General features: G+C 40.2%; 1 protein-coding gene across 3 annotated transcripts in view; it reads right to left on the minus strand.

Annotated features, from left to right (window-relative positions):
- Positions 1-18,261, minus strand: part of LOC126262911 (endophilin-B1) — a 257,034-nt gene that overhangs the window by 187,723 nt on the left and 51,050 nt on the right. The gene's annotated exons all lie outside the window — the stretch shown is intronic.

Consider the following 18,261-nt stretch of genomic DNA (forward strand, 5'->3'; position numbering starts at 1 on the left):
ACTAATGCACTTGTCCAAATTTCATTCTAGTTTTGGAAGCATATTTAATTTTGTTCACTTTGATACTATTTGTGACATTGTGTTTTACGTCATCATCTTTGGCAAAACACTTTCCTTTCAAGCGTCTTTTCATCCTCTATAACACGAAGGAGTTCAAGGCACCTAAATCTGACAGAGAGGGTGTGTGGACTACAGTAGTCACCTTTGTTGAAGGCGATCACAATAGCCGTGTGTGCAGAAGCACTGTCATGATGCACAAACCACTACCAGAATTCCACATAGCCACACATTTTCACACACAACTTTTGTGCAGCCTTTTCATAACCTGTGAACAGAATTGTTCTCATTTGACAGACAAATTCTGCATGTACAATCCTCCTTATGTCCAAGGAAAGATCAGCACCAACTTCACACTGTTTCACGTGAAGTGTTCTTTTTGGACAAGGCAAGCCAGGTTACTTTAATTGACTCCACTGATTATTTTCTGGATTGTACTCTAGTGAGGGTCTGGACACTTTCTGTGGTGTCATTGGCAGCCTTCACATACAACCAGAATTTCTTTTTGGGAGGTTTATGCTATAGTAGTCACGTAAGGCTTCATACATTCCCCTTTTCTAACAGCCAGTCTCATTTCCTTTCACATCTCTATGTAGTTCAATTCAGTAGTTCCTATTACTTTGTAAGTTTCTTTAGAGACAGCGTAAACCATGGCGGGCTCCTCCATTGTGAACCATCCTCCTCCTAGATTTGAGTCACAGTTAATCTACGTGCTCACACTCTGGGATACAGGTTTCTAATTCACAAGATATGACAATGTGGCATTTTGACTTAGTTTACTAAACATTTAAACCTTTCTACTTGTAATAGTTGCTATTTGTGCTTCGTGAATATTTATTGCTACATCTGCTTCATGATCACTGACACCAGGTTTAACGTTAACATTTTCAAAGATGTCAGACCAATTTGTCACCATTATATCTACATATCTTCACACCATGGGTACTCTTCTGAACTATATGCTATAGATAGTTTTCAGAGAAGGTATTTAGACTTGTTTCTTAGGATTCAAATTTAAAGGAGGACAGAAATCACTTGCAAAATCTGTCATTTATTGGAACAGATCTAGATTTTGACTATTACATAGTCTACTTCTGTAAAATTGCTGAAAAGTGGCATAGGTCCCAATATGAAAGAGCATAACATTGATAAATGACAAGCCTTTAGCAACTGACAAAATTGGGCAAACTACAGAATTACTGAAAATCTTTGTATACATTTTGATAAATACTAAGCCAAATGTTGAGGAAGCTTCTGTAAATGAATTTTAATTCATTAGTCTTGCTGTAGTCTTATTCTACAGGGGATGTTACATGTCCTTAGTGACTAATTGCATAATTTGTAACTCCCAGTCACACAGTATTACTAGACAGATCCAGTTACCAGTTTTTGTTTTGTAGAGGTTCTGCTAATCAGCAAACTAATTTAGTGGAAATTTATAACAAATGTAGACAAAATACACTGCTGTTCATGGATGCAACCAAACGCAACACAACATAAAAGTTAAAGAATGTACCGAACACATTACATCACAACAATTTAATTGGTAAGAGCTATGTTTTCATTACAGTCATAAACTTCTACATCTACACCTATACTCAGCAAACCACCTCGAGATGTGTGGCAGAGGGTACATCCCACTGTTCCAGTTATTAGGGTTTCTTCTTGTTCCATTCATGTATGGAGTGCAGGAAGAATGACTGAATGTGCGCGTGTATAATGTTATCCTCATGATCCGTATGTAAGCAATACATAGGCGATTGCAGCATATTCCTAGAGTCTTCATTTAAATCCAGTTTTTGAAACTTTGTCAACAGACGTTCTTAGGATTGTTTACTTCTATCTTCAAGAATCTTCTAGTTCAGTTTCTTCATTATCGCTGTGACACTCTCCCAGGAATCAAACTCACCTGTGACCATTCATGCTGCCCTTCTTTGTATACATTCAACATCCTCTGTTAGTCCTATCTGGTAAGGGGCTCACACACTTCAGCAAATTTTCTAGAACCGGTTGCACAAGATTTGTAAGCAATTTCCTTTATAGACTGATTGCACTTGCCCAGTATTCTGTCAATAAATCTAAGTCTATTATCCTCTTTACCCATGACTGAACCTATGTGATCATTCCATTTCATCTCCCTACAAGATGTTGCAACCAGGTATTTGTATCAGTTGGCTGATTCAAACAGTGACTCATTGATATTACGGTCATAGCATACCATGTTTTTTCGTTTTGTGAACTGCACAATTTTACATTTTTTAACATTAGAAGAAGTTGCCATCTCTGTTGCACGTTGAAATCTTATGAAGATCTGACAATATTTATGCAGTTTCTTTCAGATAGCACATCATTACTGATGACTGCATCATCTACAAAAAGTCTGATTTTACTATTGTCTCCATGGTCATTAATATACAATATGAACAGCAAGGGTACCAACACACATCCCTCAGGCACACCCGAAGTTACTTATACATCTGATGATGACTCCATCAAGATAGCATGCTGTGTCCTCCCTATCAAAAGTCCTCAATCCAGTCACAAATTTCACTTGATACCCCATATGATCGTACGAGGGGTGGCGAGAAAGTAATGCATAGCATTCCAATCTCCCCCCCCCCCCCCCCCAGCCGAAAACAATGCTACGAATGTGAAACGTTACATATGTATTATTTGAAGTCTCCTGAGTGAGCGCGCCAAGTTGATGTCACTTTCGACAAGTAGCTTAGCTGCAGGACGGTTTCAAAATGGCGTCTGTAGGTGATGTAGGTTACAAGCAATGTGGCGTCATTGAATTTTTCACTGCAGAAAAAGACACTGTGGAAAATATTCACAAACGCTTGTGCAGAGTCCATGAATCATCTGCTGTTGACAGAAGTACAGTTACTCGCTGGGCATGGAGGATGAGGTCATCAGAAGGTGGTTCAGCGGAGCTCCAAGATTTGCTGCGGTCGGGAAGACCATACTCGGCTGTCACACTTCACATGTTGCAGTAAGCTGATTATATCATTCATGAGGACAGATGCATTATGACTCGACAATTGGTGCTGCAACTGTCAATCAGCAAAGGAAGTGTGGATTCAATTATCCACATTCTTGGTTATTCATAAGTGTGTGCAAGATTGGTCCTGCAGTCTCTCACAGTGGATCACAAATCGCACAGAAGGAACATTTGTCTTGATTTTTTGCAATACTTTCAAGCTGAGGAGGAGCTCTTTCAAGCTGCGACAGGTGATGAAACCCGGGTTCCCCATTCTGAGCTCAAAACAAAACGACAGTAGAGGGAATGGCAACATTCACACTCCCCACAGAAGAAAAAATTCAAAGCAACTGCTTCCACTGGTAAGGTCATGATCACTGTGTTCTGGGACAGTGAAGGTGCGATTCTCATTGATGTGATGCCAAAAGGCGGTACTGTTAATTCAGAAGCATATGTCAACACTTAGACAAAACTCAAGATGCGCTTCTGGCGACTTCGGCACCACAGCAACTCAGGAGATGTTTTGCTGCAACACGATAACGCTTGGATCCACACAAGTCTGAGGATTGCTGAACACATTGCAAAACAGGGTTGAACAGTGTTACCCCATCCACCCTACAGCCCTGACCAAGCCCCTTGGACGTCCACTTGGTTTGGTCATTAAGGGATGCCAACTTGTGGAAGACATTTTGAGGACAATGAGGAGGTGCTTCACACAGTGAAGCACTGGCTCCACCACCAGGACAAGGATTGGTTCCGGCAGGGGATACACACCCTCATTTCACGCTGGAGGAAAGCCATAGAACGGGATGGAGATTACATGGAAAAAGAGGATGTGTAGATAAAACACCATCGTTTCGTGTGTATAATCTCGTTATGTTCAATAGAGAATTGCCGAAGAAAAAAATGTGGCGCTTTTGACAATAAGCACAGGTGTGCTACTGAGTCCAATGCTTTTTGGAAATCAAGGAATACTTAATCTACCTGGTTCCTTGATCCAAATCTTTCAGTATGTCGTGTGAGGAACGTGGAAGTTGGCTTTCATATGATCGATGTTTTCAAAATCTATGCTGGTTGGCATTGAGGAGGTCATTCTGTTCAAGATATCTCATTATGTTTGAGCTTAGAAGATTCTACAACAAATCTATGTCAAGGGTATCAGAAGGTAGTTTTGTGGATCATTTCTACTACCCTTCTTTTAGATGGATGTGACCTGCACCTTTTTCCAAGAACTGGGTACAGTCTTCTGTTTGAGGAATCTATAGTAGATTATAGTTAGAAGAGGGTCTAACTTTTGAATATGTACTTAGAAAGAATAGTCAACACGCATAAAGTGAAAATCTCAAAAGTTATGCTGCAATTGAGGAAAAAATACTTCCCAAACTAGATATTTCTGCCAAATTTTGTAGAACGTATAATTCTAGCTTGCAACTCTCTATTTATTTTGAAATATGTTTTGCTGACATTCATATACTTCCAAAATTTCTCAAAAAATAGATTTATTCAAGGAGATAAAGATATAAATGATTATCTAAATCAGATTACTAATATGTAAGATGTACTAAGCACATATAGTAATAGTGGGTTGGGCGGGCAACAGCATAGATAGAAACCCTAATTATTCAACTGAGAGTGACCTGGTAAATATAGCTTCAGTGAAGAGACATACTGGTGTTGGGCTTGTGTATGTTCTGAGGTGCCATGACCGGCCTCATTTCAACTCTTCTGTTAGGACAGTTAATTTAGAGTTGGAACAGCTGCTTGGATCAGATATGGGGTCTCATATCGGTGTGGTTCCTGTTGACTATCAGCAGGTGTCCCACCTGTCCATACTAGGCATGGCCTTCACCTCATCAGGAAAGGGAAGGGAAGGGAAAACTGACTGGGCTAATAGCAAATAACTTAAGGGAGGGGGGGGGGGGGCATTGTCAAGTGGTTACAAGTGACAGATCAGCAGTTTTTTTAGGGTAGGGAGGGCAGAAACAAAAGATGTTGAGAGAGAGGCTGAAAATGACATTCACGCTGATAAAACAGGCAGCCAGAAAGCAAATTTTAATGTACACAATTCATGTAGACAGCCTCGGATTGAAACTGAAGATACTCAAAAATTGGCAGGAAAATTAGATTCATCCAGTTGTAATTCAGCCAGTGCACAATATCAATCATCACTATTGCATCTGAATATCTGAGGACTATGGGATAAGCTTAATGAGTTGCTTATTTGTGTTGAAGAATTGGAGTTGAGCAAACCAGTTGATACAATCTGCCTCTCTAAACGTCGTGTGACAACTGGTATAGATATGTTAATTGTTACAGGATTCAAGTTATCTTCTTATTTCTGTAGAGAAAATATGGAGAAAGGAGGAGTCTCCATATCTGTCAGAAACGGTTTTGATTTCAAGAATACTGATATTAATACATTTTGCTCAGAGCAGCACTTACAAGCTTGTACAACAGAAGTAGTATTTCGTAATAAGTCCTTTATAATAGCAGATATATATATACAGATCACCTACAGGAAATTTTAACCTCTCCATAATAATCTGAAAGCTCTGCTGTCCCATCTCACAGTAAAAAACTAGGAAATAGTGGCTGCTGGGGATTTTAATGTGGATTTATTGAAAAGCTCTGTCTGTGAACAATTATTGCAGTCAGTAACACTATCATTCAATTTAGTTCCTACTGTGAAATTTGCTATTAGGATATGTAAATGTTCTGAGACTGCTATTGATAATATATTTGTAGACAAATCTAGGAAAAAAAGTCTTATCACAAAACCAATAGTAAATGGGCTACCTGATCATGACATGCAGCATCTTGTGTTAAATGTTTAAACTTGTCAGGATAAAAAATCTATTAAATCAGAGTACAGGAGGGTAATAAATAAGTAAAAAATTGATAAATTCAGGAAATTACTCAAAGACATTCACTGGATAGATGTTTACAATACGTCTGACTCAAATGGAAAATACAAAGCATTCATTAATAAAGTTGCCTCCACTTTTCAAAATTGTTTTCACATAAAGGTAACTCAAATAATACAGAAGTCCAAAAATAAACTGAATGCCACAAGGAATAAAGATATCATGTAGGACAAAAGGGAGACTATATGTACTATCTAGGAACAGCTCTGATGTTAGAATTGTAATGTATTAGAAAGAATACTGCAAAAATATTGAAGCAAGTAATCCAGAAATCGAAGCAGCTTTATTATGAGAAACAGATAATTACATCAGGTAACAAAGTAAAAACTGTATGGGATATTTTGAAGACAGAGACAGGTGGGGTAAAAAAGGAACAGGAACAGATAGCTCTAAAAATAAATGAGACTTTGGTAACAAGTACATGTAGTGTTGCAAACCTCTTAAACAAGTACTTCATTTCTGTTACTGACAGCTTGGGGTTATCAGGTTTGGTGAACAGTGCAATGGAGTATCTGAGACCAGTCTTTAAAAATAACTTCAGTAAGATGGAAATGACACGTCTCCCAAAGAAGTAGCATCCATAATAAAATCCTTAAAATGTAATTATTCCAGTGGGTACGATAACATATCAACAAAGTTAATCAAAGAGTGCTCATGAGAGTTGAGTTCTATCTTAAGTTATTTGTGTAATCAATCTCTTATCAGCGGAAGATTTCCAGACTGGCTAAAATATGCTGAAGTTAAGCTCTTTACAAGAAGGGGGGATAAAGAGATACCATCAAGCTATTGACAAATTTCACTTTTGCCAGCTTTCTCAAAAATATTTGAGAAGGTTGTGTTCCCCAAGTCACAGTTTGGATTCCTAAAGGGTTCTGATATAGAGAAAGTTATTTACACTTACAGTGAGAATGTATTAATTCATTTTCTGTGAGCTGTCAAAAGCCTTTGATTGTGTGAACCATAGAATTCTCTTAAGTAAATTAGAATATTATGGTGTCACTGGCAATGCTGTGAAATGGTTTGAGTCTTGCCTATCTAACAGGAAACAAAGGGTGTTGTTGCGAAATATCAGTGCAGTAAGCAGCCAGTCTTCATCTGACTGAATTAATTACATACGGTGTTCCTCAAGGTTCCATCTTGGTTCCATTGCTTTTCCTTATGTACATTAATGACCTCTCATCTGTTACATTGCCAGATGCTAAGTTTGTTTTGTTTTCAGATGATACAAACATTTCAGTAAGTAGTAAGTCAAGTACAGATTTAGAAATAGCTGCTAATCAAATTTTCACTGACATTAATAACTGGTTTAAAGATAATTCACTGTCATTAAACTTTGAGAAGACCCACTGTATGCAGTTCAGAACTTTTAAGAGATTTCCTTCCAGCATGAGTATAACATATGAAGACATGCAGATCAAAGAGGTGGCAGTGTTAAATTTATGAGATTACAACTCGATAATAAATTCAGTTGGGAAGGGCATACCACAGAACTGCTTAAGCACCTGCATTTGCCATGAGAATGATGTCAGATGTAGGAGATATAAATATAAAAAAAACTTGCATACTTTGCTTACTTTCATTCTATTACATCATATGGGATCATATTCTGGGGGCAACTCATCAAACCGAGCAAAAGTTTTTAGGGTGTAAAAGAGTGTGATAAGAATAATTTGCGATGTAAATTCAAGATCATGTAGAAACCTGTTCAAGGAACTTTACATTCTAACCACTGCTTCTCAATGTATTTATTCCTTAATGAGATTTGTTGCAAGTAATACATCTCTATTTCCAACCAATCGCTCAATACATAGTCTCAATACTAGGAATAAGAACAATCTACATAAAGGCCTAAAATCACTTACCTTGGTCCAAAAAGAGGTCCAATATTCAGGAACACACATTTTCAATGAATTGCCAGCAACCACTAAAAACTTGCTTTCAGATAAAGCACAGTTTACACAGAGTTTGAAAGACTTTTTGATACGCAAATCCTTCTACTTCATAGATGAAATATTTTAACACACTGTTAAGCCAGCTTAAGTAAAAATACCTGTTAGATTTCAGTTTTGACAACACTTGGTCACAACAGTCAAGGTTGTGGGGATTTCAATGTTGACTCCCTGAAAGAGTGTAATAGGAAGAATGACCTTGTAGTATTACTCAGTTCTTTCAATTTGAGCTCTGTCATTTATTTTCCTACTCGGATAACAAAGAACAGCAGTACATTGATAGATAACTTTTTTATAGACCAAGATAAGTTTAAGGACATAAATGCGTATCCTGTTGAGAATGGTCTTTCAGATCTACATCTACATCTACATCTACATTCATACTCCGCAAGCCACCCAACGGTGTGTGGCGGAGGGCACTTTACGTGCCACTGTCATTACCTCCCTTTCCTGTTCCAGTCGCGTATGGTTCGCGGGAAGAACGACTGTCTGAAAGCCTCCGTGCGCGCTCTAATCTCTCTAATTTTACATTCGTGATCTCCTCGGGAGGTATAAGTAGGGGGAAGCAATATACTCGATACCTCATCCAGAAACGCACCCTCTCGAAGCCTAGCGAGCAAGCTACACCGCGATGCAGAGCGCCTCTCTTGCAGAGTCTGCCACTTGAGTTTATTAAACATCTCCGTAACGCTATCACGGTTACCAAATAACCCTGTGACGAAACGCGCCGCTCTTCTTTGGATCTTCTCTATCTCCTCCGTCAACCCGATCTGATACGGATCCCACACTGATGAGCAATACTCAAGTATAGGTCGAACGAGTGTTTTGTAAGCCACCTCCTTTGTTGCTGGACTACATTTTCTAAGCACTCTCCCAATGAATCTCAACCTGGTACCCGCCTTACCAACAATTAATTTTATATGATCATTCCACTTCAAATCGTTCCGCACGCATACTCCCAGATATTTTACAGAAGTAACTGCTACCAGTGTTTCTTCCGCTATCATATAATCATACAATAAAGGATCCTTCTTTCTATGTATTCGCAATACATTACATTTGTCTATGTTAAGGGACAGTTGCCACTCCCTGCACCAAGTGCCTATCCGCTGCAGATCTTCCTGCATTTCGCTACAATTTTCTAATGCTGCAACTTCTCTGTATACTACAGCATCATCCGCGAAAAGCCGCATGGAACTTCCGACACTATCTACTAGGTCATTTATATATATTGTGAAAAGCAATGGTCCCATAACACTTCCCTGTGGCACGCCAGAGGTTACCTTAACGTCTGTAGACGTCTCTCCATTGATAACAATCATGGTGCACAGCTAGTTACAGTACATGACATAGCTCCATGCAGTATATCAAATCAGACTTTCAAAGCAGTGCATTCAATTAACAATATAAATATTGCAAACTTTAAGGAAAGCCTACAGCAACTAGACTGGGATGAAGTGTATAAGGAACCTGATGCAACCTTGAAATGTAACTTATTTCACGATACATTTTTAAGGGTATTTGAAAATTGTTTTCCCAAGAAAATAGTTAAACATAATTCCAAGAAAACATAAAAAAACATGGCTAACTAAAGGAATAAGAATATCTTGCAACCGTAAAAGAGAACTGTATCTAACAGCAAGAGGGAGTACTGACCCCGAAATTGTTCAATATTATAAAAACTATTGTGCGGTACTAAGAAAAGTTATTAAAAAGTCCAGAAGCACGTGTATCATGTCTGAGATCAGTAAAATTAAAGCAATTTGGAATATTATTGAAAGGGAAACAGGGCAACCAAGAGCACAGGAAGACTTTAGTGCCATAAAACTGAATGACAAGTGTGCTAACAAACAATCAGAAATTGAAAATATTTTCAATAATCATTTTTTAAATGTTGTGGAGAAAATAGGATCTAGATCTTCACTAGAAGAGGCAAGGCTACTAATAGAAGAGGCCATACCTGTGCAGTTTGAAACAACTGTAATTCCACCAACCTCTCCCTCTGAAATCAGTAAAATAATAAACTCACTGAAAAGTAAAAGCTCTTACGGAATTGATGGCATTTCCAGCAAAGTACTTAAAGCTTGTTCCCCACAGATAAGTAGGATTCTCAGCCACGTATGTAATAGCTCTTTGGAGCAGGGTGTTTTCCCGATAGACTGAAATATGCCATTGTAAAACCATTGCATAAAAAGGGGGATACGTCGGATGTGAACAACTACCGCCCAATCTCTCTTCTGACAGCTCTACCAAAAATTTTTGAGAAAGTAATGTATTCAAGAGTAGCCTCCCATATTTGTAAAAATAAAGTATTAACAAAATGTCAGTTTGGTTTTCAGAAAGGCTTTTCAACAGAAAATGCTATATACGCTTCCACTGATCAAATATTAAATGCTCTGAATAACCGGACATCACCCATTGGTATTTTTTGTGATCTCTCAAAGGCCTTTGATTGTGTAAATCATGGAATTCTTTTAGATAAGCTAAATCATTATGACCGAGCGAGGTGGCGCAGTGGTTAGCACACTGGACTCTCATTCGGGAGGACGACGATTCAATCCCGTCTCCGGCCATCCTGATTTAGGTTTTCCGTGATTTCCCTACATCGTTTCAGGCAAATGCCGGGATGGTTCCTTTGAAAGGGCACGGCCGATTTCCTTCGCAATCCTTCCCTAACCCAAGCTTGCACTCCGTCTCTAATGACCTCGTTGTTGACGGGACGTTCAACACTAACCACCACCACCACCACCACCACCACCACCACCACCACCACCACCTAAATCATTATGGTTTGAGGGGGGCAGTGCACAGATGGTTTAATTCATACTTAACTGGAAGAATGCAGAAAGTTGAAATAAGTGGTTCGTGTAATGTTTAAACAACAGCTGATTCCTCAAACTGTGGGGCTATCAAGTACGGGGTCCCACAGGGTTCGGTCTTAGGTCCTTTACTGTTCTTGATATACATTAATGACTTATCATTCCACATTGATGAAGATGCAACGTTAGTTCTTTTTGCTGATGATACAAGTATAGTAATAACATGCAAAAATCAAGAACTAAGTGATGTAATTGTAAATGATGTTTTTCACTAAATTATTCAGTGGTTCTCAGCAAACGGACTCTCTTTAAATTTTGATAAAACACAGTATATACAGTTCCGTACAGTAAATGGCACAACTCCAGTAATAAATATAGACTTTGAACAGAAGTCTGTAGCTAAGGTAGAATTTTCAAAATTTTTAGGTGTGTCCATTGATGAGAGGTTAAACTGGAAGCAACACATTGATGTGTCTGCTGAAACATCTGAGTTCAGCTACGTATGCTATTAGGGTTATTGCAAATTTTGGTGATAAGAATCTCAGTAAATTAGCTTACTACGCCTACTTTCATTCACTGCTTTCGTATGGCACCATATTCTGGGGTAATTCATTGTTGAGTAGAAAAGTATTCATTGCTCAAAAATGTGTAATCAGAATAATTGCTGGAGCCCACCCACGGTCATCCTGCAGACATCTATTTAAGGATCTAGGGATCCTCACAGTAACCTCACACTTATGAAATTTGTTGTTAATAATCCAGCCCAGTTCAAAAGTAATAGCAGTGTGCATAGCTATAACACCAGGAGAAAGGATAATCTTCACTATGCAGGGTTAAATCTGACTTTGGCACAGAAAGGGGTAAATTATGCTGCCACAAAAGTCTTTGGTCACCTACCAAACAGCATCAAAAGCCTGACAGATAGCCACTAACATTTAAAAATAAGTTAAAAGAATTTCTAGAGGACAACTCCTTCTACTCATTGGCTGAATTTTTAGATATAAATTAAGGGGGGGGGGGGGACAACTTAAACATTAGTGTCATGCAATATTTTGTGTAATGTAATATCTTGTACAGACATCTTTTATTAACCGACACGTTCCACATCATTACGAAGTGTCGTATTCATGATCTATGGAACAAGTATTAATCTAATCTAATCTGTGTATGATAATTTTATTAATAGTGCATAACAGTGTTTCATTCTGACTGTGTTAATTCTGTAAATATTAGCTGTTCCAGTTTACAGTATTGTATTAACCTATTTCGACTATCTCCTGACAAATGATCAGGTTAGTGAGTATTATATTCAAATGTTCTATGTTTTATGTTATACTTTCTGACAAGTTCCACACCCACGAGAATCATCTCATTTTTTGGGTCTATGGAATGAAAACTGAATCTAATCTAATCTACATTACAGCCAGAGATACTACACAAACAACTTTTTCTCCATCACTTGGTATTTAAAAATAAACAATTATCATGAAAGTTGTTTAAGGTTTATACAACTGGGTCTCATTCATAAAAAAAGGAAAAACAGAATGTCAGCTTATATATGTATAGTCTCAACCTAATAACAATTAATGTAGTATTGTTAGCAACCTAAGATAACTAATAGCATAAAAGTTATGCGCATCTTTAAGTGAAAAAGGCACATAATGCTTCTTTATAGAACCACATACCAGTAATCAATTGCCATAATCAGTCAGCTTGCAAATATCAAGTTCCGCTACAGTTGCTTAAGTTGCAAATCAGATACCAGAGTCTTGAGTGCAATCTGTTTGTAAAGGAGGATGGTTACAATACTCTCATCTGTTTGTTCATTTAGCACACTTACCTTATTGAATAGAGGAAGTACACATGATTCTTCAAAAAAGAACAGCAAGATTCATCGCAAGTTAGTTTGTTTAGTATGATAGATTTACATGAACACTCAAATTTCAGTACAAGAAACTACAAAAATGACATAGTGCATCAGAAAAGGGCTTACACTTAAAATTTCAGTGGAAAATGTGAAAACTTCAACAAATTCACTACTTTCTTCTAGAAGCATATCTCATAATGATAATATTTATAAAATTATAAGGAATTAGGATTGTATGGAGGTACACTGAAAGTCATTCTTCCAAAGCACCAGCATGATTAAAAACGGGAAAGACCAATATGAGGAAACACTGACATGCAATATACAGACTCTCTCCACATGTAGTCCAGTGGCATGAAAACATGTGGTTATGTTGGTTACATGAAGCACATGAACTTTTCAGTACAGTGAAGTTTCACCAGAAGCAGAATAGCTTTCATTCACCGGTGTTCACCACTGGAAAATCAAAATCAACATAAAACAGGTGGGGGAATAAATACCTTAAATCTAATCATACTATGTGTCATGTACATCTACAGTTTGCTGTTTCACTTAAACCCACAGAAACTTCCTGCTCAGCAATTTGTCGTTAAGTGTTCCATAGTTGTGAAAGCGATAATATGAAATACAGGAAAGCAAGGGATGAGCTATTCCTCTAAGGAAATCTCATAACATATAACAAACTATGACTAGACAAGCCAGCTCACCAGAGGTGTGTAAATCCTCTATATGTGGTTGTAGCCATGAATCAACATTAAGGAAGTCTTTCAGCAGATGTTAAAAATTAGTTTCATAAGAGTTGGTTTAAAAGTAGTTTCCACTGACTGTTCTACTTTCTTGACAGATACAAGGAGGATGATATTTACAGTACTCAAGTTCAGTAGAACTGTTTTGAAATAGATACAAACCACATCAGCAACACAGAATGCATCAGCATTGTTCATTATGATAATTGCCATTTTTCTGATCACAATCATCAGATAGCTTGGTCTGCAGAGCCATTAACTATGTAACCATAGTCAAGGAAGAATTGAACGATACATTTACAAAAGAGCAGCAACAAAAAGTTGAAGACTCTGAGGTCAGCATATCCAAATGGAGTAAGTAAAAGAAATGATAAAATTCAAGAACTTCTGCCATACAGTCCAACCTGGTTTCTTCAATTATTGCATGGTTTTTCTCTCACTCTTGCTATATGAGAAGCACTAACATGTTCTGCTGATAGTCTGCTTCTGAATATTCATGGAGGTCTCTGTTTACTCCAAACTGCAGACTGATATTTCTCACTCTGTCATAGAATGAACTGTCTTCTAAGCTGAGCTGAGCATTTATTTATTTATTTTTGTTATGGTTTTAGGGTGCAAAACTGGGTCATTAGCGCCCAGTCTGTGGCAAGGGAAATAAAAAAAAAAAAAAAAAAATTAGAAATCAGCAGCAATGGGAACGAAACTCAAAAAGTGGGGAACTAAAAAACAGAAGGAAAACTTAGAAAACCACTATAGAAGGGGGGATTGTTTTCCCCAAAAGGAGCTTCAAATGACCGACGTCATCTCACTGACACAAACTCGAGGACGCGATCGGCTGAGCGCATCATCTGCTAAAATGGAAGATATATCAGGCGACAGCTGTAGACGGGCACGTAGCGGAGTAAAATAGGGACACTGAAGTAAAAGATGTCTCACCATCCAAAGTTGAGAGCAGTGGGGACAATGCGGGAGAGAATCGCCACTTCAAAGATGTCGATGGCAAAAAGACAGTGCCCTATATGGAGTCTACTTAAAATTATCTCCTCCCGACAACAAGTTCAGGAGGAAGAGATCCAAGAACAGGGAAGAGCTTTTACTTTATTATTTGAAGTGTAGAACAATGTGCGTGCCATAAAAGAACAACACGACGACATAAAACACTCTGTAGATCAGCGAAGGGAACCATGCGAAAAGCAGGCTGAAGAAGAGAGACTGATGTGCTGATGGTGACAGATGTATTGGACAGCCTGGAGAACAGCGTAAAGCTCCACAGTAAAAACTGAACACTGGTCAGGAAGCAGAAACCGATTAGGGGTGTCGCCAACAATATAAGCACTCCCAACACCAAATGATGTTTTTGAGCCATCAGTGTAAATAAATGTGGCTTCCTTCATTTGTGCACATAGAGCAGCAAATGCCCGACGATAAATGAGCGAAGGGGTGCCATCCTTGGGAAGCTGACAAAATTCATGGAGCAGGCAGTCTGCAGGAGGAGCCAAGACTGTGCTGTACCTCCAGTTGTCAAGAAAGTTTTAGGAAAGTGCAAGGAAAGAGAACGTAGCAGCTGACAGAAGAGGACTCCTGGTGGTGGTAGAGAGGATGGGCGGCCTGCATACCCTAAATCCAAGGAGGCGTTGAAAAAAAAGGTCATGGGCCAGATAAGCAGGCATGGAAGACAGATGGCTAGCATAATGACTCAGAAGGACAGCCCACTGATTGGACAGCGGAGGTTCAGCAGTCTCAGCATAAAGGCTTTCCACAGGGCTGGTGTACAAAGCTCCAGACGCTAAACGCTTCCATAGTCCAATTACAAGCACACTAAGGCACGACAGAGGTGAAGGACCACTCGGTCCGCTCCCCAAGAGGAACCATTCAGAACACGGAGGGTGTTGACGGATCGCAGACAGCGAGCCAAAAGATAGGAAACGTGGGAGGACCAGCACAGTTTTCTGTCAAACATAAGACCCAAGAATTTAGTGACATCTACGAAGGGAAGGTCGACAGGGCCTAGATGTGGGGAAAGCAGAAGAAACTCCATATGACGCCAAAAATTGACACAAACGGTCTTACTGGGAGAAAAGCGGAAGCCGGTTTCGATGCTCCAACAGTGGAGGCGATCGAGACATCCTTGAGAGCTGTAGAAGATTGCAAAATCGTCCACAAAGAGGGAGCCCCAGACATCGAAGGAGACAATCCGTAATTGTACTTACGGCGATGGCAAACAGTACAACACTTAGCACAGAGCTCTGAGGTACCCCGTTTTCTTAGGAGAAAGTACGGGAGTGTGTAGTGTTCACCTGCACTTTAAATGTGAGCTCCGCCATAAATTCACGAATAAAAAGGGGCAGCCGACCTCGAAAGCCCCAAGCGTATAGCGGACACAATTGGCCGAAGTAGGATGGTGGCGGAAAATGTGAAGAGCATGTCGCCTCTCACGTATTCCATAATGGCATGCCTCGTTCCACCAAGGAACTGGGGGGCGCCGGGGCAAATCGGAGGTGAGAGGTATTGATCGTTCCATGGCTGTAAGAATAACTTCTGTAACATGAGTGACCTGATTGTCGACACTAAGACAGTGACTGTCATTGAATGTCTCTAGAGAAGAAAAAAGTGTCCAATCGGCTTGGGCAAACTTCCGGCGTCTCCGCGCAGATTTATTTATTTTTTTTTTTTTTTGCGCAAAACTGCTATGGTCATTAGTGCCCGGTCTGTGACTTATGAAAAGGTAAAAAAACTAAAATGGAAACCAGCAGCAATGGGAACGAAACTCAAAAAATTGGAGAAACTAAAAGCAGATGGAAAGCTTAAAAAACCACTACAGAAAGGGGTTGGTTGTCCCCAAAAAGAGCTTCAAATGACTCGACGTCATCTCATTGGCACTAATAAACTCGAGAACGCGATTGGCTGAGCGCGTGTCATCAGCTAAAATGGACGATATTTCAGGCGACAGCTGTAGACTGGCGCTTAACGGAGTAAAATAGGGGCACTCAAGTAAAAGGTGTCTTACTGTCCACAGCTGAGAGCAGTGGGGACAGAGTGGGGGAGGATCGCCGCTTAAAAGATGTCGATGGCTAAAAAGACAGTGCCCTATCCGGAGTATAGTTAAAATTACCTACTCTCGACGACGCGTTCGGGAGGAAGCGGTCCAAGCACAGGGAAGAGCTTTCACGTCCCACAATTTATTATGGGGAAGTGTCGACCAATGTGCATGCCATAAAAGAACAACACGACGACATAAAACACTCCGTAGATCGTCGAAGGGAATCGTGCGAATAGCTGGCCAAAGAAGAGAGACTGCAGCCTTGGCCACTATATCGGCCGCCTCATTTCCACAGATACCAACGTGTCCTGGGATCCAGAGGAACGCCACAGAGACACCCATAAAAGGAGCAAGTGGAGGCAGTCCTGAATCCGATGGACCAGAGGGTGGACAGGGTAGAGAGCTTGGAGACTGAGGAGAGAGCTGAGAGAATCTGAACAGATAACATACTGTATCCGCTGATGGCGACGGATGTATTGGACAGCCTAGAGAACAGCGTAAAGCTCCGCAGTATAAACCAAACACTGGTCGGGAAGCCGAAATCCATTTGGGGTGTCGCCAACAATATAGGCACTCCCTACACCAAACGATGTTTTTGAGCTGTCAGTATAAATAAACGTGGCTTCTTTCATTTGTGCACATAGAGCAGAAAATGCCCGATGATAAACAAGTGAAGGGGTACCATCCTTGGGAAACTGACAAAGGTCACGGAGCAGGCAGGTCTGGGGACGGAGCCAAGGCGGTGCTGTACCCCAAGTTGTCAAAGTTTTAGGAAAGCGGAAGGAAAGAGAATGGAGCAGTTGAAGGAAGCGGACTCCCGGTGGTAGTAGGGAGGAAGGGTGGCCTGCATACCCTAAATCCAAGGAGGCATCGAAAAAAATGTCATGGGCCGGATTAGCAGGCAGGGAAGACAAATGGCTAGCATAACGACTTAGAAGGACAGCTCGCCGATTGGACAGCGGAGGTTCAGTAGTCTCAGCATAAAGGCTTTCCACAAGGCTGGTGTAAAAAGCTCCAGACACTAAACGTAATCCACGGTGGTGGATAGAGTCGAGACGCCGAAGAATAGATGGCCGAGCAGAGGAGTAAACTATGCTTCCATCGTCCAATTTCGAACGCACTAAGGCGTGATAGAGGCGGAGAAGGACCACTTGGTCCGCTCCCCAGGAGGTACCATTCATTCAGGACACGGAGGGTGTTGAGGGATCGCAGACAGCGAGCCAAAAGATAGGAAACGTGGGAGGACCAGCACAGTTTTCTATCAAACATAACCCCCAAGAATTTAGCGATGTCCGAAAACGGAAGGTTGACAGGTCCTAGATGTAAGGAAGGTGGAAGAAACTCCATACAACACCAAAAATTAACACCAACGGTCTTACTGGGAGAAAAGCGGAAGCCTGTTTCGATGCTCCAAGAGTGGAGGCGATCGAGACATTCTTGAAGACGTCGTTCAAGAAGGCTGGTCCGTTGAGAGCTGTAGTAGATCGCAAAATCATCCACAAAGAGGGAGCCCGAGACATCAGGAAGGAGACAATCCATAATTGGATTGATGGCAATGGCAAACAGTACAACACTTAGCACGGAGCCCTGCGGTACCCCATTTTCTTGGGAGAAAGTACGGGAGAGAGTAGTGTTCACCCGCACCTTAAATGTGCGCTCTGCCATAAATTCGAGAAGAAAAAGGGGCAACCAACCGCGAAAGCCCCAAGAGAACAGCGTGCTGAGGATGCCCGTCCTCCAACAGGTATCGTATGCTCTCTCCAGATCAAAAAATATTGCTACTGTTTGGCGTTTCCGGAGAAAATTGTTCATGATATAAGTGGAGAGAGCAACAAGATGGTCAACTGCAGAATGATGCTTTTGGAAACCCCATTGGGCA

The sequence above is a fragment of the Schistocerca nitens genome, chromosome 6 (genome assembly GCF_023898315.1).
Source record: "Schistocerca nitens isolate TAMUIC-IGC-003100 chromosome 6, iqSchNite1.1, whole genome shotgun sequence".
NCBI classification, from domain to species: domain Eukaryota; kingdom Metazoa; phylum Arthropoda; class Insecta; order Orthoptera; family Acrididae; genus Schistocerca; species Schistocerca nitens.